The 27,684-nt window shown below is 39.6% G+C and overlaps 2 protein-coding genes across 5 annotated transcripts in view; both read right to left on the minus strand.

Moving 5' to 3' along the window:
- LOC122560762 (protein ELFN1-like) overlaps positions 1-27,684 on the minus strand; it is a 195,493-nt gene that overhangs the window by 140,691 nt on the left and 27,118 nt on the right. The window lies entirely within an intron of this gene.
- elfn1a (extracellular leucine-rich repeat and fibronectin type III domain containing 1a) overlaps positions 1-27,684 on the minus strand; it is a 133,796-nt gene that overhangs the window by 78,983 nt on the left and 27,129 nt on the right. For 2 of the 3 annotated variants that reach the window (XM_043711827.1, XM_043711826.1), the window contains exon 2: positions 9,845-10,006. The exons of the other annotated variant lie outside the window; for it this stretch is intronic. The gene's annotated coding sequence lies outside the window, so the exon portion shown is untranslated. The remainder of the gene's footprint in view (positions 1-9,844; positions 10,007-27,684) is intronic. 3 annotated transcript variants of the gene reach the window in all.

The following is a 27,684-nucleotide window of genomic DNA, read 5'->3' on the forward strand; positions in this document are numbered from 1 at the left end:
AGTCATCTCTGTCTCATGAGAGAGCAGGACTATGGTGACTTAACTTTTTTTACAATGGGAGTGGGGCGGATAGTTGCTGGGGGAGGTAGGGCCTATGTAATCATGGTGCTTGACCCAAAGTTATCAGTTTCCTGTTGAATAGGTAATATTTTACTCTCTGCATCTTTTCACCTTTGGGGCATGAATCAGAATGAAATTTGAAAAATTGACAAGAGAATCTGTGAAATAAATAAATATGAAGAAATTTCAGAAAAATTCCTAGTGTGTGGGTGAGCTCATAATACAAAATTACTTGTAATTCAATTCTAACCAGACAATTTTATCCAGTTAGACTAATGTATATGAATCAGACAGCATACCACAACAGTAAAGCAAGCCTCTAGCTTAATGGTAATGCTTTCTCCATTTGCATCAGAAGATGGAGGTTAAATCTGAATTTATTCTGTCCGAAGGAATTTTGCCTCTGAACTCCGAAATGGTGTAGAGTGGGGTACTCACATCCTGTTATCATTATGGGTTCTCCTGTTGTGCAGGACTAACCATTCCACTGATTGATTAAGGTCCTGGAAGGATTGTTTGTCAACTTGATAGTCCATTACTATATCACATTTTAATTTAGATGAAGAGTGTGAGGATACAGAAATAATAATCAAAGTAATACGGAGGACTTTGGTCATCAAAATGTTTCCTTTCAAGTTTGATCTTTGAATCCTCCTGGACTGTTGGAGTTACAGCTTTCTGGAATAATTTATTATTTTCAGTGCAGTTTTTGGTTTGTATGGGGCCACAGCACAAAATCAAGAACTGGAATAATTTCAACAAAGAGGCAAAGGAACATGGGACTTGGAAAATTAAAACAGATTGATACGGTGGACACTGTTCCTCTGAGATTTGGGTTATGACACGTTGTTAATAGAGTTTAATTGTGTTTTAACTAACCTGAAAGTATTTGATGGTGGATGTGTTTATTCCCCAGAATATTATCCAAGATGATAATTCAGTAGAATATTAAGGAAATGCAGTTTTGTCCGACATGCTTAATACATTGGTCAAATATTTTTCATGGCTGTGATGGCCCCAGTACCATCTAAAAAGTCAGGATTAAGCCCACAACTGCAATCCAAGAAAGCCATAACGCAAGTAGGAAATGACAACATTCCCCACTGCTGTACACCATAGCTGAGTGCTGCGGTTTACCTTGTGGCCTTGCTGCATAGCTTGAGCACCATATCACTGGATTAAATACCAGCGATAGCAGGAGTCCCTTCAGTGGTTATTAATTGGTCACTGAAGGGTGTTGTGACGACGCTGTCAGTTTAAAAGGGTTATTTTGTCCTTGGTTTTTTTAAGAGAGGTTATAAAGGCAGAAGTGCTGAAGAGACTAGTTTAACAATGGAAGGGGAGTGGCCAGTTCTCCCAGCTTAGGTTTTATTTAGTGTGTTTTAGCTGTAGCAGTCATAAGATGTTGGGGTCCTGCCTGTAAGAATCTGTGTTTGAATTTACTTTTTTGCCAAAGGGGTGTGCTTAGGATTGGAACAGTTAATTAGTAACAGTTACTGTATCAGGTCAGTTAAGTTTCCTAATAGTTAAGATTTTCTAAATTCCGTTTTCTTTTGTTTGTGTTTCAACTGTAGTGTTTAAATAAATTCTGTTCTGTTTATAGCCGAGTGGTTTAACCAGTTGCATCACACCTGGGACCCCCACTTCACTTCCGCTTTTAAAATAAAAAAAAGGGTTAGGCTACTTCCTTAAAATATTTTGAGTGTCTGGCCTGGTCCATAACAGTATCAACTGGTCCAAAGGCAGGCAGGCTTTCCCAAATCACCTCTACCACTCGTAAAATTATAGGTAGGTAGGTGACAAACACAGTACCTCTTGATGTGACCAAATTAACATCCACTTACCCACAACCTGCAGCCTACTCCTGGGGATACAGTATCAAGTTACAACCATTAACTCACGTTTTCAGCAAGGAAAATGTAAAAGACTTCTATGGTACTACTTAATCGAGAGCAGAGTATCTTGACCAGCATTTCAGATCCAACCACTGCCAGGGACAGCATATTCACCAGCCATGCAAAATATTTGCTGTTTGTGTCTACAGTAGCCAAGTGGTTAAGCCACTGAGCTCACCAAATAGAGGTCAAGAGTTCAAATGAAATAAAATGTGCACCACAAAAATGATGATGAGAACTGCCCAATTGTTTACAAAATGTTTTGCAGCTACCCTTACCACCATTGTATGTTTCCAACTTCACAATAATGGTTGATTCTGCATGGCCTGGAAAGCTATTTTTAAAACAATTACTCCAGAACAGTAAAGAGCGTGAGCACCAATAGCATGTGGACTGCACTTTAGAAGAAGGCCCACACTTCCTAGTTAAAGCACCTGGGAGATAGACAGTCAATCTAGCCTTCTGTATAACACAAATTAAATTAACTAATTTACTGTGAAGCACTTTGAAACATTCTGAGGATATCATGAAATGTAGGTAACTGCAAGATTTTCCTTTCCTTGCTATCACTCATCTGGAAAAATAACAAACTTAGACTTTATAGTTGTAATTGCTTTAAGTTGAGTTACAATGCTGGCTTAACTCCAGCGTTGTTTACCAAATAAGAAGAGGGATCAGTATTGAACCAAGAGACATAAGGGCACATCGCTAGATCTTTACAATTCTCAGCTCACCTAGCTATGAAATAAAAATCCATCAAAAAATAAATCAATTCTCCCATCCCACCTCATCACTCTGTTCCCGTTGAGATCAGTCCAAACTGGAGGTGGTCATGTTTGGTTCATTGCTAGCCTGAATCGAGCGCATAGCAGCATAAAACAGAGGAGTAGCCATTCAGCCTTTTAAAAAAAATTATTCATGTAATGTGGGCGTCACTGCAAAGATCAGCATTTATTGCCAATCCTATTTGTCCATGAGCCTATCCAGCCCTTTTCTCCTTTGCTGGTTTTTTGAAAGAGCGATTTAATTGGTCTTATTTCCTTTGTAGTTTTGGAAGAGATCGCAATGAATCAAGCAAAAATGCATAGAAGTAAGCTGTTAGCTTGCTTAAGATAAACAACAGAAAAGATAGACTGTGAAATAGAGATCAAAGGTGGCATTTCAGAGAGACAAGTAGGAGGAAAGTGAAAGAAAGGACAGACCCAAGTTTTGTTAAAGAGAAAAATAGGAGTGGACCTTGTTATGCGGTACCGAGCAATGTGAATGTACATGTATCTAATTTGAGGTTGCTAAAAATGACAGAGGTTATGCTCTGTTATGCTCAGAGCAGAAATCTGCCAAAGTAAGAGGAAAGGGAGGATCTCAGAGAGAAGAGATTGACCCCAGAAGCTATTGAGGAACTCTGAATAAACAAGGCATTATTGATGGACCCAAGGTGTGCAGAGACGGTTGCAGACTGACAGTGGAAAAGCAGAGAATAATACAGAGAAATAGTAGAGGAACACATAGAAGCAGAGCACACCTGGAGCTGTTATTAGACAGATTATTTTAAAATAAAGAAAAATCTTTACTGGATTGTGGACATCACTTCCAAGAACAGTATTTGTTCTCCATTTTGAGAAAAAGATGATGAGAATCAAGTAGATATTTAGCTCACTTCAGAGGGCAGTAAAGAGTCAATCACATTGTTGTGGATCTGCAATTATATTGGCCTGACTAGGTAAGGATGACAGATTTCTTTCCCTAAAGGACATGAGTAGACCAGTTTGGTTTTTACAAAAATCCATAAGTTTCATGATTATTCTTACAAATACTAGTGTTTGATTTAATTCAATGAATTTGTAACCTCTCCAGTTTCCAAGCTCTTGATCGTTGTCCAGGCCTATTGGATCACAAGTCCGAATATACTTGATTTGGAAATGCCGGTGTTGGACTTGTGTGTACAAAGTTAAAAATCACACAACACCAGGTTACAGTCCAATATATAACCTAATATACCCATTACACAACTATTGTATTTACCCAGTGCATCAAGCACAGAAACAAGCCAATTAGCCCAACAAGTATATACCGGGATTATGCTTTACATGAACCCATTTTATTCTGTCACTTTTGATTCTTTCCCCCTCCAGTTTTTATCTGTTGTCCTTAAATGCATCAACGCAACCATTTATTGTCATAGGAGGTTTCACATTCCAGTTGTCCTCTGGATGAGGAAGTTTCTTCTGAATTCTCTATGGGACTCATTAGTGACTATCTTACCCTTATGCCCTTTAACTTGCATCTCCCCAAAATGTGGAAACATCTTCTCAATTTCCACACTTCCAACTCTCTTTGCAATCTTAAAAAAATTCTATCAGGTCAACCAACAGTGAGCCTTCTCTGTGCTAGAGAAAATGCCCCACATTGTTCAATCTTGCAAGCCAGCTGTAAGGTCTTAGACCTGCATTTTATTTTGCATTTTCTCCAGTCCGTTGGTATTCTTTTCATGATAAGGTGATCAGAATGTTAACAGCACTGCAAATGTAATCAGGATCTGTTAAGGAAGCAAGTAGTGAGTAAGGAGCCTGTTCCACCTACCAACCGAAAGTAATCAATTGAATGGTGCTATCTAGAATGGTGTTTAAAACATTGATAAAATTGATTTTTTAAAACTTTGAATTGCAGTCTGCTGCTAATGCAAAGATTCCAGCCCATAGTTAAGAGCACAGAATGATATTTGGGAAGATGATTGAGATCATAATTCTGAAAACTGGGATCGTGTGGTGCAGTGGTTGTGAACCTATGTCTGGTCTAGAGGCTTGGGTTCAAGTCCCACCTACTCCAGAACTGTGTATATCTATAGTGCTGTCAACATTTCAAGAGATCTGGGACTTCAGAATGGAAGTAGGGTTGACAACTCTTCAAGAGTGGCCCAAAATTTCCATGAATTGAAGATTAATCCCATAGACACTGCTGTAAGACACACCTAAGAAAAATATTGTATGGGCATTTCGTAAAAGACTTTTTCAATTCCTTTGAAAATTTTGGTTTGTTATTTATAACAATATTGCAGGTTAAGAAAAAAGGCTGCTTGACTGATAATTAACAATTATTCAACTGCATCGTGATGAGGTGGTTTTTGGATTTCCTAATGACTGTCAGAACATGTAGTACAGGATGGTTGTGAGGAGTGGCAACATCAGATTCATGGGGCAGATGAGGCTGACAATTTCTGCAAGTGGAATTTACAATCATACTCTAATCTAGTCACATAACACACAGTTCAGGTTTTTTTCCACAGACCCCCTTGTCTTTCAACATTAGAGACTTAAGTGGCTGCTGTCCCTCTGTACTTTAATTTGTGGGTGATGTGGGTTTAGTAAGATACAGAACAGAAGGTCATTTGGCCCATTGTGCTTGTGGTAGTGCTTTGAAAGAGGGCTCCAAAGAATCCTGCTATTCCTGTTCTTTTCTCATAGCCCTCCAAAGTTTCTGTTCCATGGACATTTCCATTTGAAATTTACTACTGAATCTGTTTCCATTATCTTGTTCGGAAAGTACATTTCAGATCATAACACGCTGCATTAAAAAACTTGTCTCCTCATCTCTTTGGCTTTGACAATTACTTTAAATCGGTCTTCTCTGGTTATTGCCACTGCTGCCAATAGAAACAGTTTCCACCAAATTACTCTGTTGAAGTCATTCATAATTTTGTACATTTCTAGTAAATCTTTTCTTAATTTTCTCTGTTCTAAGGAGAACAATGCCTTTTTCTTCTACATAACTGAAGTCCTTCATTTCTGGTACTATTCCAGTAAATCACGTCTGCACTCCTCCAAAGCCTTAACGTTTATTTAGACATTTGAACAATGCAGTGTAAATGAATATGAGAATGTACCAAAGCATGTGATGAGGCCAATGGAGAGGAGGAGAGTGGTCTCAATATGAAAAAGCTTGACATCTAACAAAATACATCAGCAGATTTTTATTTTGTATGAGATGCCAAGGGAACCTCCAACAATGACTACAATCTATAATCCAGTAATCAAAATCTATTATAGATGGAGAGATAAAGTAAGGTACTGAGTGATACAACGCGAGAAACAAACAGTGAGACATACAGTGAAACATAGAAATACAACATTACATGGAGGTGGACAAAATGACAGTCAGGAAGGCAGGCGGCTGGGAACAGCAACAAGCCCTTTCTGACTTCACTAAGTATATTTTTGTCAAGTGGATCAAAGTTATCCAGTTCGATGACTTAAGGCAGGTCGTCAACATGATTATCAGTGAAATGTTGCAACTTGACACCTCGGTATGGGAGTTGACAGAGAAAGACATTGTGAGAAGGAGAGAGAAAGACAGATAAAACTGAAACAGATGGATAAAGAGTTGGAAAGAGAGTGAAAGAATCATGAAAAGCTAATGAGACAGAGACTGAGAGAATTAAACAGAGAATAAGAATGATGCCATATGAAAAAGAAAATGAGTAAGAATGAGGATATGAGTGAGAAACAGTGAAAAGTTAAATGACAATGAGAGATGTGTTAGGCTCACCACGTCCAGAAACAGTATGGAGCCAGCCACAGGAGCTTTCAAGGGCAGAGAATGGCTGGTTAAAAGATCTGCCTCAGGATTCTGCAACTTTGCCTTAGTTGTATTAAAAAGCATTAAAACAAATAACAACTCTCTAGATTTCAGTCCACATTACACCTCAGCCCCTTCTACTTCTCATGCCCCATAACTGCTAATCTATGCTCTTCTACCCATGCCTATGGCGACTTAAATACGGGATGGTGATGACCTAATGGTATTATGGCTGGACTGTTAATCCAGGGACCCAAGTAATGTTTTTAGAGAGCAACATTCAAATCCCACCATGGTGGTTATGCATTTAACAAACAATCTGGAATTCAGAGTCCAATGATGACTATGAGTCCATTGCTGAATGTTGGGGAAAAACCCATCTGGTTCACTTCTGTCCTTTAGGGAAGGAAGCGACCATATGAGGACTCTCAACTGTCCTCTGGGGAATTAAAGATGGGTAATAAATGCTGGCCTATTCAGTGACACCCTCATCCTGTGAATGAATGTAACAATTATATCCCCACACCAATTGATGCTCCTCCACCCACTGCTGTGCCACTTTGAAGCTCTGACATAAACATAGTGCCATTTCTTGCCAGCCAATAACTCCCACACATTCGCACAGCCTCTAGTTGCCCCATACCAATTTAGTGTCAAATTATACCAATCCATGCTTCATGCACCCTGTACCTGTTGCCATTACAATTTCCATATCACCTCAACCAGTATCTACCATGGGCAAACCAGGTTGCCATGCTGAAATTCAATAAAGTTCCAAGCATCTATTATAGACATTTATCCCAGTCATTGATAAAAAGCAGTTCAATACATTTAAATCTCTAGTCCCACATTAAAGACATATAGTTCCTGAATAATCTCTGGGATTTCAGTAGAACTGTGAATCTATGGGTTCCCTACTATGATAATGATAGATTGTAGAAGTATTAAAGTAGCATTGATACTGTAATGATAGCCCTCAGGCTAATGTCAACAAACAGCTATTGAAAGTATCAGCACCCTTGTTCAACTTAGAGAAACAGCAGGTATTTTACTTTCAAAACTTAAAGAGCAGTGGATTTAAATTGCTTGACAGTTTAATTGTTTCAAAAACCTTCTCCACATTTTATTCTTATCAATGTCTACTCTTAAAAATCATACATTATATATTATGGGAAATGGACCCCACTCCAGCAAAAAATGGGATTTGTTTGAACACTGCACTGGGTTCAAATTCTATAGGTGTGAATCATATACTGCCTTCACCCCCTGGCAAAAATAGGACTGCTGTAAATAAGGACAAAACTCCTGGGTGCCAAATTCCAATGTTGGTTAAGGTATGGAATCTCTGTCCATAATCTAGGTCAAAGTGACACCATTATGATCATCCATTTACCTCCACTATGACTTGGGGCCAGGCTTTTTTTTTTATCTGAACAAGAATGATTGTTTTTTTTTAAATTCTCGAGCTACTTAATTCATCCAAAATAAACTTCCAGCAACTGGATTTCCACATAACGAACACAACAAGGAAGCTGTGAGGGACCTTATGACTGGGATTTGAGGTATTGAGCCATTAAAGTTAATATCTTCAACATAGGCTACAGATCTATCATATTGTTGATGACTATACTTTGCAGGGACTCTGCTCAAAAGTACAGAGTTTTGTAGCATTGACCTGCCTTCCCTATGTACCAAATTAGTCATATCTACAGCTCAGCAGTGGGATAACATGTCAAACAAAGATTTTTTGTCATGTTTCTGAAACGAGACAGGAATGTACCTGAAATAATAAACAGAAAAAGAAATGTCTTTGTATGAATAACATTACTACAAGGAACTGAAAACATTGTACCTACTAAAACTTGCTATAAAACTGTCAATCTTTCACTATGATTGATTGATTTAATCTATCAGAAACATTTTCATTTGATGAACAGTTGTTAATCTTACCAGGAGACTCAACGGTCCCCCAATCTCAGCATCAACAAGAGAGAATCTGGAAGGCTCAGTTGAGTGTGTGAATTATTATTTTAGTCAGTGTTTTTCTATTTCAATTAGACATAGCTCAGGATTTACAGGGTTATAGTCCAATGAATATTGACCACAAAATAATTGAAAATCAAGTTGGACCCTGCAACAAAGCTACATTACAATGAGAATTCACTGCTATCAAATAACAGTCATTCGAAGCAAATTCAATCCATTAAACAGTTTTGACTGACTAGATTTAAAGTTAGGTAAATTTGCAGTCTTGATAAATCTCACCCCCCCCCCCCACCCCTTCAATGCCATCTTGTATTTTTATGCCAAGGTCAATGCGATAAAATTTTGGTTTCGATTAGGTTTGCGGAGTCAGGGTATTTGCCAGCTTGAGCTGTAGTTGATTAAAGAAATTTCTCAGTTGGGCTAACATTTGCATCAATGAATAGTGACGCCCCACTGTGTGAGTTAAAGGAGCATCTGCCTTCTGTTGTTGGAGCTGTTCATTCTGAGCTTCACCAATTTGGTGCTGCCTTCTAAAAGCCGAGGTTAGCCTGCACTCCAAAAGAGACCAACATCTGTGGCCCCATTAAGGTCTTCTATTGTCTGATGGTCAGTCGTGTTGTGTAGACACATGATAAATACATGCAAATGAGGGTGAATTATTTTTCCTCTGCCCATTTCCACTTGTAGAATACTGGGAAAAAGCTACCTGATGGGAAATGACAGCAGAGGTTGGAGGGGGTTGGTCCAGCACTGTAACCTAAAGAGGGAACCCATGCAAGGCAGTGTGGAGATGGATCCAACATGGTCTTCCTAGTGAATAGGCAGCACCTATTCTAATATAGTTGTCCTCCCTCCACATCCCCCAAGTGAACCAAATCTTACCATCACTGATGCCAATATACTTCAGCTTTTCAGATGTACCTTTCAGAAATGCTGACTGGATAAAATTATTAGGTCTTTTTTCCTCTTATCCTCACCCTCCCTAGGGTACCGAAGCTAACTGGAGCAATTAAACCATTGTCCTAATTGAGACTTGCTACTCCAGAGAATGAACCTGATGGATTCCTGGTTTATATGACTTTGTTCCACATGGAACTGTGCAATTACCCACTGAGCTATCAGGTGCACAGCATTGGCTTTGAGGATCAATAACCACATACATTACAATCTAGATGATGCCTTGGAAATGACTCACACAGAATCAAGAGCATTCAGAGCTTGGCAGGTTCTCACAAAAATTAATTAAGTTGTATAAATTCTGTGGAAATAGTTCCAGTCCCAAACTTTAAACTAAGCAAAGCAAATAAATTAAAAGAAAAATTTGGACTTACCGTTTGAATTTCGTTGTCCAATTGAAGATCACACTTTTAAAATGGCTTGTCGTCAGAATGAAAATGGCTGTAAATCTCCAAAATGCACCAATAAACTTATGAAATGGCTGTTGTATCACTCATAATGGCTGCTGCATCATTCAAAATGGCTGCCTGCCCTGTCTACACAAATCAAAATGTGAAAGTAAGATCCGTTGTACCTGCCAGTTATTACGTCAGCTCCGGACTATGCTGTAGCCTTCGTCGATGCAGCCATGATTTTGGACTCGACTGTCAGTTAGCCTGTCATGTGCCAACAAGAATCGTAATTCTAAATTTAGGCCACGTTTGAGCCAATAAATCATAGGCCAAGCTAATAGATCTTATTTCTAAATGAAATGATGCTTAACACAAAGTTTGAACACAGGGGTCATTCTTCCTGAGGGCTACAATTGCTAACCCTCCAGGAGTTTCCAGAATTTAATCAGTAATGTCAGGAACTCTGTAACCAGCAAACCCAGAATAAAAGTAATGGGAACATTAATAAAAATTGCTTTTAAATTTCTTTGAAAGCTTTTGTTTATTAATTATAAAAATATTGGAAATGTGAAGAATGTAATCAGCAAGAACCATCCACTTTGGATATAGAGTCTGTTTGCTTTCAAATTATTACTGATAGGTGAGACAGGATAATCAGTAATGGGTATACTGCAGGATAATCAGTAATGGGTATACTGCAGGCTGGGCAGTAGGAGGAGGGCAGTTATGTGATGAAGTCTCTTGGAATATGCCCAACCAGACTTGGCAAATCCTCATGAGGCCATGTGAAGATGTAATGGTAATGCATTTGCTTTCAGTTTTGATGGTGAAAATATTTGTACTAACCACAGGAATTCAATGAGACCTTCTTGCTAACATAATCAATAAATAATAACATCTATGAAGCATAATCTCCTTTGATTGTGATTATAATGATCAATATAGTGCTATGCATAACAATTCGCCAGCCAAACGAAGGTCACATGGCCAGATTAAAGATTTCATGGGTTTAGTGCTGCCATGTATTTCTCTGGTTTTAGACAAGATAGCTCTCTCTTTGACTAGTGTCCACAGATTTTGAAGGTGAAAAATAGGCACCAAAATTTCTCATCTCCCTCTTTCTGAATTACCTCTCTTAATTCCTTATTTCCTTCAGTGATCTCCTGGATGGGTTTTCAACCGTGAAAGGGACCAGTGAGAAATTTTCCAATTATTTTACCGTTTTGAATTTTGGTTTTCGTCTGCAAATTTTTTTGCATCTCCCAGGGTGCTGTTTGACTTGGGTTGCACAACGATTGGTGGAAAATGTTGCTCTCAGCACCATACTTAGAGGACAATGATGATGAACCAAATGGTCCTGCCCAGCCACTCAATGTCGTATTACATGTTATGATGTGGTGGCTTTTGATCAATGTGTAATCTCAATAAAACTTCAGAACTCAAAGACTAGTGAATGACCATATGTAGCCTCTTTGACCCAGCTAACATTACATGTAACGAATGTTTTGCTTCCCAGTGGATGATTTAAAGCAGGAACACATACAAACAAAAAGGAAACATAAATTCAAACAAGTTAAATGGCACATATTCCATATCTGCCGTTCTCTTGAAGGTTTCAATTCCAGCATTTGAAATTGGAACCAAAGATCCCTTGCTAGACGCTTGGAGTTGATTTCTAGTCTGTCTTCTTGACGAAGGAAATAGCCCAATAGAGAAGAAGAAGCATATTCAGAAAATCTGCAAAACTATTCCTCCCAAAATTAAGATTGCTTCCATGTTAGATCTTATTGAAGTATTTCTCACACTTTCATCATGAACAGTAGGATTTAAGTATTTAAGCCTAGATAAGCCTCTCATCGACCATCGCAGAGGCAAAGATACTGCAAATGCCACAACCAGTTCTTACCTACAGGTAGGGCCCACATATGAAATAAACAATTCGAGCATAACTGGGATGTTTTACATTTAGTAGAAATCAAGTATCAGGAGTAAATACAATACAATGTTAAAAGTCCATAGAATCAAGTCCACAGACAATCAGTTGTGAAGACCTGTCAGTAATTGGTCAAATGTATCCCGCAGTCTCAAAAGTTTAAATTATGCCAACAGGGTGTTATACATGAACAATACCAACAGCCCCAGAACCCTCATGAAACTTTGCACTTGATAATGAACATGATGCTTTTTCAGACACATGGACTGCTACAGGGGTGAGAAAAGAACTTTCTGGACATTCCACAATGACATCATGAAATGGCTTACAGAATGAAGGCTCCTTTCTTCGCCAAATTCAGTGGAAGTTGGAACATATCAAGAACTGAATTCTAGAAATAACTGTAATCCCCTTCTTCCAACAGGAGTCTGTACTTGAAGCCAGCATGAGTCAGAGAATGAGCTACATCTATATCTTTCTACCAATTCACTTGCAACTTCCAATGAAAATATCAGTTGATGGAATCACTCCTTTTACCTTCCTGTACCAACCTGAAGCTTTTTTTCTTTCTCAAATTCCAATACTTAATTTTCTCCTCCCATTAATTGTCATCTGATGTTTAAGTTACTCCCTTTTCCTGTTGTTTAGGTGAAACTCAAGATTTTTCTTAACTCAAATGTGTTAAATTCAACTCTTTCTAGATATTTTTTTTCACTTAAACTTTCCTTTCTGCCTTTTTGTTGTTTGAGAATATTCAACTTTGACTAAACTTTTGCTTTTGAATGTCTGATATATTTTCACAAACTGAAGAACAGCCCATTAAACATAAAGGATCTGTAAATACATGCAATTGCTCTCTCTGTTTCTGGTAAGTTGTGTCTCACACAAAATGCCTGGTTGTAGATTGCATGCAATTGTCTACAAATAAACTTTAGCCTTGACTGCTCCCCATCCCTGTTTGCAAGTCTTAACTCATTCAAAACCTATTCACGTATGAGTTAAAATTTTGTCTGCGGTCTGCATTGGAGGAAGTGGTTTCTGTGAATAGATAGCACAAGTGGGAAAGAAGCTGGCAGAGTCTTTCAACATCAGTGTTCACAGCTTCAGGGTTTCTTTTATCAGTTTCATGTACTTGCCGACCTGCCACAAGAGACAATGGCTGCTTCAGACAGATATTTAAAACGAAATTAATAAATTCATCATAACTGGTGCTATGGGGCCTATTAGTCTGTACATTCTAAATAGGTGTTAATTAGATTAACATACACCTCATTGAAAAAGCAAGCTTGAACTCTGATCTTTATCAGCAGACTGATCAGCTCCTCACAGAACCTGCAGGGCAGTCAGTCACTGGTGAATGTTTGGCACAAACATACATCGAAACACTATTTATATACTGTTTATTTTTAATCAACACAAAGCTTAGGGTGTGACTGATTTGACAATTAACTTTTTACAACCCTCAAAATACCAAGGCGCGTGAGTAGTTTGGAGTTTTGCAATCTATCATCTGTCCCTTTTACTTTCTCTTCAATATCTATTTGCATGACTGATACTTTGGCATTCATCAGTTTATTCTTTTGTGCTTCCAAGTTTCTCCTAACTTGCTACCTCAGATATGGTGTATGCTGGATTATAGCTCCACTGATACTTTGACTATTATTAAGTTGACCGTAATGAGCTGAGTCCAAGTAATGAGATTTAGAAGGCTATTCAGCCAAGGGACATTATAATTCCTAAACCTATTCTCACTAAATGTCCAGACACTTGCAATTTCCAGTCGGACGTCAGTGGATAGTGATCAGCATTGCAATTGTATTTGTTACCCATGCTGTGCTTCCCTCACCCAGCGTTGTTAAAACAAACTACTGGAAGGCATACTGTTACTCAGGTTAAGAACATGTGACTTAACACTGATTAAGTGCTGAACCCTGAATCTTCCTGGTCACTGGCTCAATGCCACACTAGGCGGTAAGGTTACCAAATTGACTCGCTTCTGTGAAGTGGAGGTTCTGGTGTTGGACTAGGTTGAATAAGATCAAAAATCACACAGTATCAGGTTATAGTCCAACAGGTTTATTTGAAAAAACAAGTGAAGAAGGAGTGAGGCTCTGAACTCTTGCTTTTACAAATAATTCTGTTGGACTATAATCTGGTGCCATGTGACTTTTGACTTCTGTGAATGCACAAAGATGGGTTGAGTCAGTGGCTAAGTGAACAGGCAGAGAAGGTGAATATGGTCAGAACAGGTGTGATGCTGGGAAAAGTGCTGGGTTAGTCATTTTTCTTTATGGAGAGAATAGAATGGTGAAATGAGAGCTGAGAACTAACAGGGGCCTGTCTAATATCTTTCCTCCCAAAACCATTTAATGTCACATTCAGGGTTGTCAACATAAGTTACTGGTTTTCAAATTAATTCACTGTGCATGATATACTCCAAAATGGTTGAGTGATTTGATAAGGTGCTTTATAAATGCAAATTTGACTTTAAATATGCTCATTCTTCAAGGAGCCTTGAGATTAGTGTGACTGCTTTGAATTGTTATGAGAAATTTCATGTTATATACAACAGAACACGTTTGATGAAAATTCCCTCTTAAAAAGCACATCACTTAATCAGACAATTCCAATTGCTTTTTTTAAATGTATTGATATTCCTAGAGAAGGCTCCTGGCACAATACAAAAGCAATAATGCAAAGGTTAGGAGTGATGACTAAGCAAATAAAGAGGTCAGGGTTTTAGTGGACTGTTGAAGCCTCCACACTATAGGAAGGGAAGACAAAGTGATGGAGAGAATTTCCAAGGTGCAGAGGTGATGCATACTGATAAATTCAAGTAGGCAACATGATTCATTACATTCAAACTGGAAGAAACTGTCGCTAGTCTAACAATGGGCACTAGGTTTTCTGTTCTCATGTCAATTACCTTTCAGCAGATCAGAGTGGGAAGCAACACATGGAGGCCTCTGCTCCCAAACTTTTCTCATTATCAATGTTGCTGGGTGGGCACATGCTAGATAAAAGCAAATAAAGGAAAATGTCTCCATTCATTTGGACTCTTAGAATACTGAAGGCAGGAAGTTAGCTGAGTCATGGAATTGGAGTCAAGAGTTATGGGGTGCAGACAGGAAAGTGGAGCTGAAATCATAACTAAATCAATTATGATCTTATCAAATCAGATGGGTCAGGTTAACGGGCCAAATTCTTTAGTACTTCTAAGTCATATGTTCTTATGCATCTGTTGACAGTGGATGAGCTTCCACAGCAAGAGAGAAGGCAGGTTAGTCATGCGTAAGGAAGCTCAGAGAGGTGCCATGTATGTGGCTCATTAATTCTAAGTAAGTATTTCAACAAGGAAGCTGGCCTACCACCTATTTCTCCACTCTTGGATTGCTACCATATCTTATGACTAGAGCAACACAGGGCTTTGCTCCTAAATGGGTCAGTTCCTCACCGAAACCTGAGGATCCCCTCTCTAGAGTCAGAGTCATAGAGATATACAGCATGGAAACAGACTCTTCAGTCCAATTCTAAGCCGGCTAGATATTCTACATTGATCTAATCTCATTTTCCAGCATTTGGCCCATGTCCCTCTAAATCCTTCCTATTCATGTACCCATCCAGATTCCTTTTAAATGTTGTAATTTTACTAGCCTCCACCGATTCCTCTGGCAGTTCATTCCATAAGACCATAAGACATAGGAATGGAAGTAAGGCCATTTGGCCTATCAAGTCCACTCTATACATGCACCGACCTGCGCATGAAAATGTTGCCCCTTAGGTCCCTTTTAAATCTTTCGGCTCTCACCTTAAACCTATGTCCTCTATTTTTGGACTCTCTGACTCTGGGGAAAAGATCTTAACTATTCACCCTATCTATGCCCCTCAAGGTTTTTTTAAACTTCTGTAAAATCACCCCATATCCTCCAACATGATAGGGAATTTAGCCCTCGCCTATTCAGCCACTCCCTATAGCTCAAACCCTCCAAACCTGGCAACATCCTTGTAAATGTTTTCTGAACCCTTACAAGTTTCACAACATGTTTCTGAATGCAGAGACCAGAATTGAAAGCAAAATTCCAGTAATGGCCCAACCAATGTCCTGTACAGCAGCAACATGACCTCCAATCTCAGAAAATCAATGCACTGACAAATAACGGTAAGTGTACCAAACGCTTTCTTCACTACCCTGTCTACCTGCGATTCCATTTCCAAGGAACTATGAACTTGCACCCCAAGGTCTCTTTATTTGGCAACACTCTCTAACACTTACCATTAAGCTTATAAGTCCTGCCCTGATTTGCCCTACCAAAATACATCTCAAATTAAACTCCATCTGCCACTCCTCAGCCCATGATCTGATCAAGGTCCTGTTGGACTCTGAGGTAACCTTCTTTGCTGTCCACTTCACCAGTAATTCTGATGTCATCTATAAACTTACTAACCATACCTTCTATGTTTAAATCCAAATCATTTATATAAATTACAGAAGCAGTGGACCTACCACCAATCCTTGCAGCACACCACTGGTCACAGGCCTCTAGTGCAAAAAAGGAACCCTCCACCACCACCGCCCTTTGTCTACTAGCTTTGAGATAGTTTGTATTCAAATGACTAGTTCTCCCTGTATTCCATGTGATTTAACCTTGCTAACTCTAGATGATTACTGGATTGACAATATGACCAGGTTCATTAGGGTATCTCTGGGTAGCTGGGGATACAGGCATGCCTTAATTGGAGACATAGGGAAAAAATACATTAAATTGTTGTAGATCTTCCTTGCCTCTGTTGTAATATTGCAACAGTCATAAATACTCAGAATCCATCTGTAATCTTATTGCTTTACAGTCTTTTATTTTGTCATTTTTTATTGATATTTTGGTATCAGTGCTCTTCTGAATTATTTTCTCTTCTTCCTCAGCTTCAAATATGATATTCTATATACTTTTCTTGCTCTCTTTTGTAACTATATTAATGGTATGAGTCTTTTCCTTGTTTTACAGGATCTCAACTGCAGGAAACTCCTAGCCATGTTTAGATTTCTTTGTTCCTATCATCCTCTAGTGATCTGTCCTTCTGTATCTACTCTCTGATCTACATTGGTTCCAAAATGCCTTGATTTTAAAAATCTCATCCTTAGTCTCCATTGTCTCACTCTACCCATTTCTGTAATAGCCTCCAGCTCTATAATCCACCAAGATGATTGCAGTCTGCTGGTTTTTGAGCATTCCCAATTTTAATGCTCCACAACTGATGCCTACACCTGCTTCTGCCCAATTCCTAAGTTCTGGAATTCCCTTCCTTAACCTCTCTGCACTCTACCTTTCCTCCTACTTTCAGATGGTCCTTAAAATCTATACTTATGCGGCCAAGTCTTTGGCTATCTGCATTTTATTTGTGTGCTGGTTGTCATATTTTATTTCATATTGCCCCTCTGGAGCATCTTAGGATATTTTATGACGTTAATGATACTATCTGGTTGTTGCTGCAACCAACCCTTGACACTCTACCCCTCCTCAGTTGTTGCTCTTTTCTGACTCACCTTCTTCTAGCAAATTATCCTTCTTTCTTAACCCTACTCTCCACTGGTCACTTATCCCTGTGCACTACCTCTCAGCTTCCTCTGGTCAGTTGTCCCTCTGCATTAAACACAAGCTTCCTCTGGTTAGTTGACCCTATGTATTGCCTATATTGATGTACAGACTCTCAACAAGAAATTCAATTTTAACATAACCAACAAATAGACATTCATTGCACAAAATGGAAATACATTAAATGGATAAACTATGATGGCTCTAAGGGACATATTAAATATATTTAGCTGGTAGCAGAATATTGGACTGAAACATGGACACAGAATAAATAACCGCAAGTGAATATTTACACTAATGTGCATTATTGTAACTCCTTTGGTTACATAACTTAAAATCTGAAGAAAGGATCGAGTTTACTGAGATAAGAAGGAATTAAGAACCAGCAGGGAAGCTGGAGGTAAAGACAGAATTGAAAGAAGAAAAATGTAATTGAGAAGCAAAAGACAGAGGAAGTGTAAGAATAAAATGAACCAACACAAAAGAACATGTTATTTGTGGGGAGGAGATCTGCATCAAATAGGCAAGAAAGACCAAAAAGCTGCAGGGGGCATTGACCAGAGGTTAGTCATAAATACTTGAGAGATCAGATCAATGTAAGGGTTTCACAGCTGTCAAACATTAAACAATGAAGAGAGCATTTAGTGCAAAGCAAAGCCTCCAACCAGGAAGCCAGCAAGGAAACAAGAAAATAATTGGATCAGGACCACAATGATACCTCCCATTTTCTATAATGTGCAGTCAAAGAGTGAAAACATACAGACAATAGGAAAAGAGTAGAAAAACAAGACTCGATCGATTGTTGGACGGAGATAGAATAAGCACACAAAATCGAGTGGCCCCCTGTATCTACAATTCTTTGATTTTCAGACATTAGGGCGGCAATGTTATAATAGATGTGTCACTTCACCACTACTTGCTCCCTTGGGTAAGATTGGTCTTCACTAAACTTTCTATTTTGTCCCTTAAACTACTGCCCACTATTCATGAAGGAACCAGCTTATATTGGAGTACTAGGGATTCCTTTATTAATGTGAAGCTGCTGATGTGGAGATTTTGCAGGGCATGTGATTTGGGAGAGAAAAGTAGGAAAAGCTATTGTTCTGCATAGATTGCCATCTTGCAGGTATAAGGTGCCTCTGTCAGTGGTAGGTCTTGACAGGGAGCGTCAACATGCTATTTCACCATGAATGAGTATAGTCCACTGAACCCAACTCTGACATGGCTCACAGTCTGCACACAGACTTTCTGGCAGAGATCGACAGACTGTAATTCAGAAAAGGAGCCCTGGTATAATTTTGCACTCCCCTGCTCAGGATGTTGAAGTCTAATATAATGGGAGAAATGTTATATTGAATTTCATAAAATGTATAACATAGAAACTGGCTATTTGGCCCAACTAGTCAATGCCAGTGCTTATACTCTACATTAGCCTCTTGCTGCTGAACTTCATTTACAGTCAAAGCGTATTCTTCTAATGCTTTCTATCTCATGTGTTTATCTGCCTTTGCTGTACCTACTTGCATCAAATACTCATTGTGCTAGTGTGTTCCACATTCTAATTAGTCTTTATATAAAAAAAGATTTTTAAATTGTCTGTTGAATATATTAATGACTATCTTCTATTTATGCTCTCTGGTTTTATTGCCCCCAGAAGGTGAAACAGTTTCTCTGCATTTACCCAAACCCTTTTGTAATGTTAGAACTCTCAATTAGGTCAATCCTCAGCACTCTTTTTCAGATAAAAGATCCCAGATCTGTTCAATTTTTGTTTGGCTAATTGAGTAAACTAGGCAACATTGAATCAGTTGACCATTATAGACCTCTCCTGATTTCTGTTCAAAGCCAAAGTTATCTTTCTTCCTGCTCTGTTTCTATTTATCACTGGGGACAAAGAGAGAGTTGTAATGGCCTCAAAATGGGCCCAGTATTTGCAGAATCAGAGATCTGGAATATTAATTTTGCCTTTTGCATGTATAATGTCCCTACAGTTATGATTAACTGGTCATCTTTTGCCTGAGTCAGCTAATTCTTACAGTAACCTTAATATGGTTACTTAAAACAGGCAAGAGAACACAATGATTAATGTCCTGATCTAATATTAATAATTAACTTTGAGACATACATAGGTTCTTGTCAGAATGTTTCTTTTAAATCTGACCTTGCATTGTGACTAAACATTTGAGAAGGGGTGCAATCTGGGATTTTCTCCAAAGAGTCCTACTCCTCAAGTTACATTTGGAAACCACTTAAGGTTCCAAAGTTAGATGAATAGGATATGAGAGGAATATAGGACCTCTTAGCTTAGTTTTTGTGATACTTAGATTGCCAGAAATATTTACAAGAAGCAATTGGTCTTCCCCTGGCAACATTGTATTGCCTTCTTGGTGGATTGATTTCAGAATGCAGCCTCACGCATTTGTGCTGCTGGCTGCTTAGAGTGCCTAACAGCATCAAAGATTTGCCACATACTTCAGCTAGCCTCCAGCTCTTAAAAGCCATCTGTTGGTCTTAACAGGAAGCAAGTGGATCAGTTGGCTTTGACTAAATGTTATTGATGCAATTCTGAACAAGGGAAATGGAAGATCAGGGCAGAGAGAGGACCCATGTTCATTAGCGTGGCACTGGCAGCATTAGGAATGAAGGCAGACAGAAGTAGTGAGCCATATTTCCTGGAGAGTGGAAGTGGCAGTGGTGTGGTGGTGATGGAAGGATGAGGTGGGTAGGGAGCCAGAAAATACTCAGGGAAGACCATTCAAAGACAATGGATGTTACTGCCTGAAATCAAGCCCTGAGGATGAAGTGAAAGCTGGAGATTGTGAGACCATGGACTTCTTGCTCTTCCCCATATACCCACTCACACTCTGACACCCCTGAGCCCACATTCTTAATTTCAGATACATATGAAATATCCAGTCATAGCACATCCGGGTCAAGGAGAGTACAATCCCACTTCAATGATGAGGAAGCATCTCCACTTGATTTGACATTCCCAGAAATTGGCTCAGGCACTGGCACTGTACATAGAAGGTATTATAGAGACAGGATCTGCTTGTCATCAGGCATCAGCCATGAAGCAGCTGTCCCCAGACCTTCGTAAGTGTACTCCATGTGTCCCTGGCACAGAAGAGTTTTGCTACAGGGGAGTCAAATATGGGCTTTAATGGGGCTGATAAAGATGCAACTCAAAGTGCTTGGTGCATTGGTGGATGTACCAAGCTGCTTGTTGACATTGTTAAGGAGCTTGGGAGATTTTGGCTTCAATGTGGCCCAGGATATCATGTGAGTCTTGCAGCCATTTTTTGCAGTGTGAAAATGGCATCCAGCTTCATGAATGTGCTTGTGGATTGAGTTGTGATGGAGAGTCTGGTGCCCAAGATCTCAGCTTCTGCTGGAACACAGGCTGAAGCCACACAATTTCTCAGATAGAAACAGAAAATGGCGGCGATACTCAGCAGGTTGTGCAGCATCAATGGAGAGAGAAACAGACTTAACATTCGGGTCTGGTATGACTTTTTATTGGAGCTCTGTTTCTCTTTCTGAAGATGCTGTCAGAACGGCTGAGTTTCTCCAGCATTTTCTGGGTTTTTTTTCCAGATTTCCAGTATCCACAATAGTTTGATTTTCCAAGTTCTTAGTGCTGCTGTGGAAGCTCAAGCAGATTTTGTTAGATCTGGGCTTGTTGCCATGCAGACTTAGACCGTTACCATAGCAGCTGCAGATCTCAGTGCTCAAAGGAGCTTTCAGTTCAGAAAGAAATCTGTGCTTCAGCAATTCCCGAGGATCCTAGTGCCCCATCCTGAGGGACTAGTAGTGACATACAAGAGAACAAACCTGCAGGATGTTAGCACTCAGGCTCCCACATTAACGCTATGTTTGTGCCCTTGCTTTTGCCTCACATCCAGCCAGCCCACATGGCTGCTGTTGAGATGGTGTGATGTGTAACTGGACCTGAAGTTGCAGAGCTGCTCAATTCTCCTACAAGAGAACCAGGAATCTCTCCCATTGAAAGCAGCCATAGACAAACAATGCTGTAAACACTGGAGTAGCACTGCATAGGAACATCAGCCAAGCTGAGGGCACCCTTAAGACAAACGCTAACAACAATTGTCTTTTGTTTGCATAATTGACTAATATATTTACGAGATGGCCCTTGTGGGTGCCTTTGTGATGCTATGCATTTCATTAGCTGTGAGAGATCATCACATGAGCAAAATTCCTGAAACTAGCTTGATGAGTAAGCAAGACCTTTTGAAGTAATGATAGCACCCGATCTCCTGCTCAGGCACAGCATTCTTGTGTGATGTCTCTTTCCAGCATAGAATCTGTGTGAGATACACTTTAAGTGATCAGGTTCCATAGCATAATTGTCATTGTCACTAATGAGCCAAATTTGTACCCTAAATGTGAACAATTTTCAAAGACACGGAAGTGAAGTAATGCATTGGTCAGATGAATGAGGCAGTATAAACTAAACTAAATTTAAACCATTTTAAAGTAAATGCAGAAACAGAGAAACCTGTGGGGTGGGGTGGGGTTATGTATACAAATATCTAAGTTGACAGATCATAGTTGATAAAGCTGTTAAAAAAATCTATGGCTTTATTATTAGAAGCATAAGGTACAAAATTAAGGAAGTTATTTTCAACTTCTATAAATCCCAGGTTGGACCTCTGGTGAAGTATTGTGTCCAGTTCTGGGCATCATACTTGAAGATGGATGTCAAGACATTAGAGAGGGCAGAGATATTTCCTAGATGGACCCAAAGATAAGAGTGATTTGAAAAGACTAGAGAAACTGGGATTACCCTCACAAATCTGCTACAGAGCCAGCAATCTGTTTTTAGTAAGATATAAGAAATCCTGCAAGAAACAGCAGGAAATTAGTTGGTGCAAATGAAACAAGTGTGAACAAGAAAGCAAGAGGCAGAAGAATCCTCTTAAGCTCAGGTCAAACTTGAAGTGGTTCCCATTTTGCCTGTGATAAAAATTAGGGACAAACGATGTCACTGACAAGTTTCAACCATCTAACGTGCATAAAAAGATTATTCAGTTTCTTTCTGCTCAACAATTGACCCGGGTTTTATTTCGTTTTTTTTCACCTCCTAAAGGGGATTTCATTTTGGGTGCTGAATGTCTTTAACGCAACATTCAACAGCGCCAGAGACCTAGGTTCAATTCACGCCTCAGGCGACTGACTGTGTGGAGTTTCCCCGTGTCTGTGTGGGTTTCCTCCGGTTTCCTCCCACAGTCCAAAATGTGCAGGTTAGGTGAATTGACCATGCTAAATTGCCCATGGTGTTAGGGGCAGGGGTAAATGTAGGGGGATGTCTGTGTGGGTTGCGCTTTGGCGGGTCGGTGTGGACTTGTTGGGCCAAAGGGCCTGTTTCCACACTGTAAAAGAAAAGTGGGCGGCACGGTGGCACAGTGGTTAGCACTGCTACCTCACAGCGCCAGAGACCTGGGTTCAATTCCTGCCTCAGGCGACTCTCTGTGTGGAGTTTGCACATTCTCCCCGTGTCTGCGTGGGTTTCCTCCGGGTGCTCCGGTTTCCTCCCACAATCCAAAAATGTGCAGGTTAGGTGAATTGGCCATGAGAAATTGCCCGTAGTGTTAGGTGAAGGGGTAAATGTAGGGGAATGGGTCTGGGTGGGTTATGCTTTGGCGGGTTGGTGTGGACTTGTTGGGCCGAAGGGCCTGTTTCCACACTGTAAGTAATCTAATCTAATCAAAAAATATCACAACTATATGGATCAGACTAGAGAGATCGACTGGTCTTTTCCTATCTAACAAATTGAAATGCTTTTTAAACTGTTGCTACTCTGGTAGTGACAGAAGTATCAGTCAATTGAAAAACTTTATAATCCTCCAACTCTACTCTTGTCCTTTCTTATTCTCTTTGCCCCACCACAGGCAGCTGTGCCTTTAGCTGTCTGGACTCTTAAAAGTTGGAAATTGCTCACTTAACATCTCTGCCACAATATGTTTCCTTCTGTCAGGATACTCCTTAAAACTTACCCCTTTCCTCTTGTTTATGTGCCTCAGTGTCAAAGTTTGTTTAATAATCACTCTTATGAAATACCTTGGCATGTTTTATAATACTAATGACTGTATAGTTATGAGTTGTAGCACATCTCAGCTGAGGCGCTGAAGAACTTCGGGTGAACCTTTGCTGGAAGCTCAGAGGAAACACCCAGCGGAAAATTGTATTTCCTTTGTTATTGGAAGATTATCAGGATCCTGGCCAAGCTAAGTGTGAACACTTGTGAGAGTTCAAATACTTGGAACAGGCTGAAATAGGACAGGCTAGAAGAATGAAATGAAAAGTTTTTAAAAATTCAGAAGCTTGTCATGCCCCATGTCCTACATCTTCTGCATAATTATGGCACTGAATTGGGATTATAGCAGGAGTGGGGAAGGGGATGTATGGAAAATTGTGGAGGACAACAGGGAAGAAAGATGTACAGAATAGTTAGTCAAGTGACAGACATGAAATTTTGAAATTATGTTTTTGATTCTGAAGTTGTTAAATTGTTAAAATAAATTGGAAACAGCACTGGCCCCAGCACTGAATCCTTTGCGGCCCAACATTCCACATTCTGTCACTTTGAATAGCTACACTTTAATCCTACTGTCTGTTTCTGTCTTGAATCTATCCATTCTGCTCCTTGACTCCTGTCTCTGCATGATTTGACCTTATTTATTAATCTATTAAGTAGCACATTATCAGAGGTAGTTTGGAATTCTACTGTTTTATTGGATTATTGATTAGACTCTCAAAGAGTAGGATAGCACCAATATGCATTCTGCATAGAACCAATTAACTCTAGAGGAACAACATCATGTGTAAAAATACTTCTAAAATACTTATATCTTACTGAAAGAAATGCATTTACAGTGGTCCTGGAAAAGTATCAATCAACCAGATCTTTCAAATGTTAATAGTAGAAACTGCAAGGACTTGACAACTCTTTATCTTATGTAAATAAATACTGAGCAATTGAGACATTGATCCAAAAGAAGAAAAAAAGTGTTAATTAAGCAATATCTTTTCCTTTTGATGCAGCTGTTTCAACAGACTACTGAACATCTGAGCTCGCAGCCAAGACTGCTCAATGCTCAATACATGACATTGTTAATATTGCGTTTATTGGTTCTGGGCAGAATGTATATTAGTCTAATGTGTATGTAAATGCCATACATTGGCACGAAGGGCATGAAGGACTATGGGGGTTGTGGTGGAGGCAGAGCTTAGCACAAGAGGCTTTGTGGATTGAACAAAGGGGCATAGTTTGGCCTGCAGGGTATTATGCCCATTGTGGGTAAGTGGAGGGGCATAGGCTGGCATGGATGGAGCATGGTGGCCCTTTTAAGCAGTCTGTCAATCCCTGCTTTCCAGGAGCTCTGGGCCAGAATCAATCACATCTCTCTCCACCCCAGAAGAAAGTCCAGCCTTCACAGGAATTTCTTTCACCCAAGGTGGGCTGGCTGAGATGGGTCATTTCCTGAGATTTGTTACCCATTGCTTCTGTACCTACAATGCAAAGACAAAGGCAAAGGAACAAAGACAAAAATCCATTTGGAATAATAAATACATAGACTTTGCGTTCAGTGAGCTTGAGAAGTTGAGAATTTGGGGTGCCAATTTTACAGATAGCCCTAGAGTCTGTAGGAATTGGTGATTAATCTCCAGGACATTATTATGAACATTCCAGGGGAAAAGCACTTTATTGTGGCTATAAAAATGTAGATACTTCATTTATTTTAATATTGCATTTGCTATTCGAAAAATTGTTAGTCATGGGAAATAAAAGGACATTTGACAGTCAAGAATCATTGAATGGAGTGTGGCCTTTTTCAATTGGCTTGGCAGGGCAGCACCCTGTGTGGGGTGACATATTAGGTGAATAATGGCAGTTATATAAAGTTGGAACAGTAGGAGACAGCAAGTTTCATGTAATGAAATCCCAGGAATAGGTCCAGCCACAATTACTGACATTCTTCTTAATCTAGATTTTATATGTTCACGTTTTGTGAAAAACCAAGCTAAGGACAGTTCTCTCTTTTTAAAATCATAACAAGTTAATAAGATAATTACAGCAAATCTCCTGATTATGATTCAAAAAGCTTAGTGTGGGATGCAATCTGAAGCTGACTCCATCTCCGATTGGTGGTTATTCCTCAGAGACTTCAGTTTTATGACACCTGTTCGTTTGGAGTGATGAAGAGCCAAAACTTGTAGTTCCCTGTATTAATTAATTCTAAGGACATTTTAAATTATTTTCTCATAAAAGCTGCCAATATTTGCTTCCTCACTCTCATACCATTCCATCTCTAAGGATCTACTATAGTCCATTCAACAGCCAAGGGCAAAGTCATTGGACTATTCCTAGCTCCAACCATTTTATCTGTGGCCGCTTGTCATGCAGAGATCTCCAAACATTAAAAACTAGAGATCAAGCATGCGTTATAATCTGCCAGGGTCTGGGAAGTGTAGTCTCTTCTCCATAAAACTGTGAGCTTTTGGGATGAATTGCCAGCTGGTGTGTTAGGTCCTGACTCTGCCATATGGCTCCTGACTGAGACAGAGATTGCATCATACCAAAGGTAAGCATCAGATAACTGAGTCCATGCAATCAGCTGGACTACCTGGGGGTGTTGGAGATGAATTTTCTAAAGATTTATTTTCTTTTACCAGTAATGGGTTTTTCTCTGTTTTACTATATGAGAGTGGAAGTGTCTAATGGCTTGTGGGGAGTAATTGGGTAGTATTTATTCATGATGGTCCAGTTATTATTGTCGAGAAGACTTGATGGAACAGTTTGTCTTTTTTGCCTGTCATTTTTTGTATGTTTGTGTGAATCCCTGTAAACAAAGAAGGAACACAATGTAGTTCTCTTCAATATATCCCCTGCCTTGTTCTCACCTGTGAAGTCTCTCCATTTTGCTGCTGCTTTCTATTTCAAGCTTTTTTTTGAATCCTTACAGTGTGGAAACACGTCCTTTGACCCAACAAGTCCACAGTGACCCCCCGAAGAGTAACCCACCCAGACCTATTCCCCTACATTTACCTCTGACTAATGCATCTAATCTACACATCCCTGAACATTATGGACAATTTCCCATGGCCAATTCACCTAACTTGAACATATTTGGATTGTGGGAAGAGACCAGAGCACCCGGAGGAAACCCATGCAGACACTGGGAGAATGTGCAAACGCCACACAGTCACCTGAGGGTGGAATCAAACCCAAGTTCCTGGCGCTGTGAGGCAGCAGTGCTAACCACTGAGCCACCGTGCTGCCCATTTCTTCCCTCCTATTTCAGATCATTGGATATTTATAAAATGTTCCGTTGCCTAAAGCAATATAAAGCTCCACTCAAAAAGAAGTATGAGAGAATTGGCAAATGCCTTTGGTACAGCACTGGGAGTGGGAGAGAATAGGGAGTGGCAGAGAACTAGTGGGAGTACATGAAGGAGTTCAGAAGCATTGATAATGAATATATATGTACAATAAGATACATACAGTGAGCAGTTTTGGTCTCTTAAGGAAAGATATGATTTCACTGGAGGCAATTTAGATTAAGTTAATTAGGTATGGAAGGACTATCCCATGAACAAAGGTTAAACAGGTTGGGGCTCTACTCAATGGAGTTTAGAAGAATGAGAAGTGACCTCATGAAATATAGGATTCTTAAGGACTTTGACACAATGGCAGGAGGCTGTTTCCCTTCATGGGAGAGTCTAGGGCATAGTTATCCACAGAGGGCATAATCTCAGAATAAAGGCATGAAAAGAGGAGGAATTTCTTCTCTGAGAGTTGTTGGTCTTTGAAACTCCTTGCCATGGAAAGCTGTGGGGGTAAAGTCCTTGTGTATATTTAAGGCTGAGATAAATAGATTCTTGATCAGCAGGGGAATCAAGGGTTATGGAGAAAGGGCAGGAAAATGGACATGAGGAATGTTGAATGACTCAGAGTTGGTTAGCTCAATTGACTGGATGGCTGACTTTCAATACAGAGTAACACCAACAGCATGGGTTCAGTTCTTGGCACTCGCTAAGGTCATCATGAAGTCCTTATGGGTAGGCAATGGCGTAGTGGTGTTTGATTGGACTATTAATCCAGAGACCAAGGTAATGTTCTGGGATCCAGGGTTTGAATCTCACCATGGCAGATGGTGGATTGTGAATTTAATAAAAAACTGGAATTAAGAGTCCAATATATGCCATTAGTCTATTGTTGATTGTCAGAAAAAACCAAGCTGGTTCACTAATGTCCTTTAAGGAAGGAAATTGCC

The sequence above is a fragment of the Chiloscyllium plagiosum genome, chromosome 21 (assembly GCF_004010195.1).
Source record: "Chiloscyllium plagiosum isolate BGI_BamShark_2017 chromosome 21, ASM401019v2, whole genome shotgun sequence".
NCBI lineage: Eukaryota > Metazoa > Chordata > Chondrichthyes > Orectolobiformes > Hemiscylliidae > Chiloscyllium > Chiloscyllium plagiosum.